The sequence below is a fragment of the Harmonia axyridis genome, chromosome 5, assembly GCF_914767665.1.
Source record: "Harmonia axyridis chromosome 5, icHarAxyr1.1, whole genome shotgun sequence".
Taxonomy (NCBI): Eukaryota; Metazoa; Arthropoda; class Insecta; order Coleoptera; family Coccinellidae; genus Harmonia; species Harmonia axyridis.
The window spans coordinates 7997500-8002511 of record NC_059505.1 but is presented as its reverse complement, the minus strand read 5'-3'; the positions used below and the strand labels follow the sequence as shown (position 1 = coordinate 8002511).

Genomic DNA, 5012 nt, shown 5'->3' with positions numbered 1-5012 from the left:
CAGTTCGCGTAGATGAAGAATTGCAAAATTTCATATTGTTAGCGTCTTCAGAATTGAAGAAATTCGAAAATTATATCGAAAAAAATTTCGACTCCGTCGAATCTATTGCCTTTGAAATTTAGTTTTTTGTTCTATATTCTTCTTCAATTTGAAGAAAGTAATATAGATAGATGAATGAAGAATATAATTCGAGTTTAGGTAAGTGTTATATGGTGTCCATTTCAGTGGCGACGCTAGGGGGGTCCAGGGGTGCCCTGCCCCCCCAAACATTTTGCTGTTCCACCTAAAATTTGACATAATAAGGCTAAAATAATTAAAATATTAGCAGAACTATAATTTCTCTATTCTCTACACTTTGGCCCTCCCAAAAAAAAATCTGGCACCCAAAAAAAAAAATAGACTCCCCCCTTGGCCACCCTTGTTTTTGAAAGCTGGCGTCGAAATTGGTCCAATTCCTACCATTTCTAAAATAAATATAAAATACCACATTTTATTTGAAATCAAGCATATCCACATATCGTAGTTAAAGTTGAAATACTCAAAAAAAAGAATACTTACCTTTGAAGCAATTCATAAAATCAGCTGAACACAAAGAAGTGCATCATACATCGTTATCATCTGTATATGACACAGCCAAGGTATACAGGTTTCGTAGTGTAGTGGTTATCACGTCTGCTTCACACGCAGAAGGTCCCCGGTTCGATCCCGGGCGAAACCATACTTTTTTTTTTCCTTGGGTGTTGAAACCTATTCAAATATCGACAGTTTGAATATCGTTACTGATCGTATTGATAGTTTTTGCAATAATAATTCTTTTATTCGACTTTTGAATCCTACAGATTCCAACACGTAAACTAAACGATTCCAGAGGTTTATTATTGGAAATAATATACCAAAATAGGCGACAGTGTTAGAGGATACGGAAACCAAAAGTATATCGAGATGTCGTCCTTGATTACTTCACGAATTTCATTTTTGAGGTCTTTAATCGATTGCTGAACATTGGCATAGACCTTATCCTCCACGTGGCCCCAAAGTTTAAAGTCTAAAGTTGTTAATTCACAAGATTTTGGTGGCCAATTGTGATCACCTTTTCGATAAATAATACGATCAGAAAACTTTTGATGCAAAATTACGATTGTTTCGTTGATTGTGTGGTACGTAGCGCCGTCTTGTTGCAAATAACTTAATCATTATTTTATACCAGCATCATTTATTATTTCATAATTTTCAAATCAGAATATTCCGAAAACGGTATCTTATTTTACCAAGAGTATCATTTAGGTGTAAAATTGAATGATGTTCAAGTTCAGTTGAATTTTTTTAATAAATCTAACATTATAAAAGTTATGTTCAATACTATTTGGTATGAACAGTGTATCTAGCACCTTCTATGAGAGTCAGATATAAAAATAAATCCATGGTATGAATCAACTTCCAAAATATATTCGTATAAAATTTCATTACAATGTTGTTAGTAGTTTCGACAAAATCGTCAGTTTAGCTGAGGAAATATAAACGCGATGTCATACCTTTCAACGAATGATACACAGATAAAAACCTCAGCAAAAACTCTGTCTCCCCATATAGGTGTAGTAATTAGTTTGAGTATTTGTTAACAGACTGAGCTCAAATATTTATATTGATGGACTTCCACTTCATCCAATCAAGATCTTCTGCACCCTTTCTCTTCACCAACGGTTGACAACTTTATAATTGAATGTGAAATCAAAAAAGAAAATAAACAGAAAATAGTAATAAATGTTACATTACATTACAAGAACTCCATTCCGAACGCCAAATTTCCTTGTCACTTTCATAAGATTGAAGGCAGGTATTAATCCATAAAGGTTTACGTGACTTTAATCTGGCAGTTATAGTATCTGGGAGGTGAGATAAAATTGGCAATGAGTTCGGGTAGAAATGAAATTTATCTCAAGATTTCCTGAATGCGACCTGTCTACGAATATGACGCGGAAGTATATGTGATAGCACTGGTAACCAATGTAAAAGTGTAGATCTAATAGTTCCACTCATAATTATCATAGAAACGTTAAGCTGTGCCTCAATTTTATAAACATGAGCACTATTGAACCAAACAGAACAACAATAACAATAACAACAACAGCAGCAGAAAAAACCAAGGCTAAAGCTGTCGTATAAAGTCTGCTGTTCAATACGGTCATTATGCAAGTAACCAAGAAAGTTCTCCCCAGTTACACCAAAAAGTAAAATAACGTGAAAAAAGTACCTTATCCTTGGCGACATCTTTTTCTCGACTCGAATAAATCTTTCCGGTCCTAAATTCTACTTACCAAATCTTAATTCTCCGCCAACTCTTCCTGATAAATTGAACGCCATAAATAAGAAATTAAAAGTTTGCTACGAAGTTTGTAATTGCCGAAATTACCAATTCAAGAGACGGACGCGGAATCTAAAACGAATAAAATGAAAGTATACACTCTCTGGCTGGTGTTAAAATTAAGATTCGGATCAGGATGTGTAACACGACGTATATCTAATGAGATCGCGTTGCTTTTTGTCGCAGAATATAAATACATCAAACACGGCAGTCCGTTTTTAGAGGCAAACTTCGGAGAATCCGAAAAATATATGTTCGGACATTCCGATTTCATGTAGTGATGAATATTTCAGTAAATTCGAACTATTTCAATTTGGGTCGCAGTGGAGTGGTTGAGATGGGTTCTGTTTGTCTAGGAAGGCCGTCATGGGTGGAGGTCTTGAGGGCCGAGGGAAAACGAGAATTAGATGTCTCATATTTTCTTCATTTTCGGTGAAAATCCAACAAAAAGAGGATCAATTTCATTTTACGCGTTTGTTCAAATTCGTAGTCATGTCATTTCATCAAGTAATTAAGCACGTCAATTTTTGTTTCAATAAAGGTAGGCCGTTGCCCTTGGTACATAAATAATTATTAGTCTCAAAAGTACTCACGAAGCTTCCTCAACATTTGGACTCGGAAGCCAAATTTACACATTTAAGGTTATACATGATATACAAGACGCTACGTTTAGTAGTATCTCAAAAGTTTTGATTTGCAAGTGAAAAAAATTATAATTTTGGTAACTCTTCGTTTTTAGCAAAAGAATTCATGATTTGATATCTCTACAAAGCACTCACGTATTTCAAAATATTCGTTAAAAAAAATCATGATAAAAGAGGCAAAACTCTGATTTTGAGAAATTTTATAAGAAGACTCATAAAGATGAAAGTTGGAACTATTGCAATATTCCTAACTTCTACTGATCATTCAATCGTTCTGGCGACACAGCACATTATTTTTGTCAAAACAGACAGCCTGCCAAACAACAAGGTTGTTGTGGTGTTGGTGCATCATCCGCACCGTCTTGAGAGGGAACACCACCACGTGGCTGCTCAGTTCAAATTCAGATATTGATTTTTTTTGGGATTCTCATATAATTCCTTTGAGCAATAATCTACATTGTAGTATTTCATTATTTTCATTTTGCGAATAAAAAAAATATAATATTGGTAATAATATTTTCGTTTTTGGCAGAAGAATTAATGAAATTGTATCCCTACAAAGCACTGACGTATTTTAAAAATATTCGTATATCCTACTGACAAATATTAGCAAAAGGGACGTAAAAATTTATAAGAAGATTAGAAGGGTACATACTCCCTTTCGATGAAAGTTGGAACTATTGTAATTTCCTAACTTCTACATTCAATCGTTCTGAAGGCACAGCATATTGTTTTTGTTTCCCCTCGTCTTCTGGGAAAATATTGACAGATCACGAGAAGATCACGTGGTGGTGTTTCGTCTGAATACCTATTCTCATTTCGGTCAACCAGGCCATGTGCCATTGACCGAAACAAGTGATACTCCGAGGGAGCAACATCTGGAGAATATGGCGAGTGGAATAGGACTTCCCATTTCAACGTTTCCAAGTATGTCTTGACTACTTTCGCAACATGGGGTCGAGTATTGTCATGTTGTAAAATCACTTTATCATGTCTCTCTCTGTATTGCGGCCTTTTGTCTTTCAATGCTCGGTTCAAACGCATTGATTGCGTTCGATAACGATCGCCTCTATCGATACAATTTTTTTATTTTCATAAGTGCTGGTCATCCAGGTCGTGAATTGATCGAAACAAGTTATAGTCTGAGGGAGTTCCAAGTATGTCTTGACCTCTTTCGCAATGCTCGGCTCAAACGCATTGATTGCGTTCGATAACGATCGCCTCTAATTGTTACAGTCAGTTTTAACAACTCATAATACACTACGCTGAGATGGTTCCATCAAATACTGAGCATGACCTCGGAACCGTGAATATTCGGTTTGGCCGTCGACGTGGGAGCATGGCCGGGATATTCTCATGATTTTCTGCTCTTGGGATTATCGTAATGAACCCATTTTTCGTCTCCAGTCTCAATGCAATGCAGAAATCCCTTCCGTCTTTGCCTTGCAAGCTACTGTTTACAAGCAAACAAACGCCGTTCAACATCTCTCGTCTTCAACTTCTACGGCACCCAATTCCCTTGTTTCTGAATCATTTCCATGACTTTCAGGAGTTTTGAAATGGCTCTTTGCGTCACTCCCAATAATCCTGCCAATTCTTGTTGCATTTGTTACGAGCCTTGATCAAGTAATGTCTTCAATTCTGCATCTTCGAAAACCTTCTCTCTTCCACCGCCATGCTGGTCTTCGACGTTAAAATCATTTTTCTTGAAGCGTTGAAACCAATCCCGCTACGTTCTTTCACTAATAGCGGTCTCACCACAGGTATTTGAGAGAATTCGGTGAGCCTCAGCTGCAGATTCCTTCATATTAAATCATAAACCTTCCGCGAATGAGAATTTGAATTGTGAGCTGACATTTTTGATCGGGAATAACATTATGATGCAGACACAAGTTCGATGGCGTTATGTTTACAAAAACCTATGGCATTTATTTCGACTACCACTTACAGCTACAGCCATCTATTGCAAAACGACGGAAACAAAGTTGTACATCTTAAATTTTGAA

The 5012-nt window shown here is 36.3% G+C and overlaps 1 non-coding gene across 1 annotated transcript; it reads left to right on the top strand.

The window, feature by feature from the left end:
• The first annotated feature begins 645 nt into the window (after nt 1-645).
• On the top strand, nt 646-718 carry Trnav-cac. The gene has a single exon. It is a non-coding gene; the product is annotated as a tRNA-Val (tRNA).
• The last annotated feature ends 4294 nt before the right edge of the window (nt 719-5012 follow it).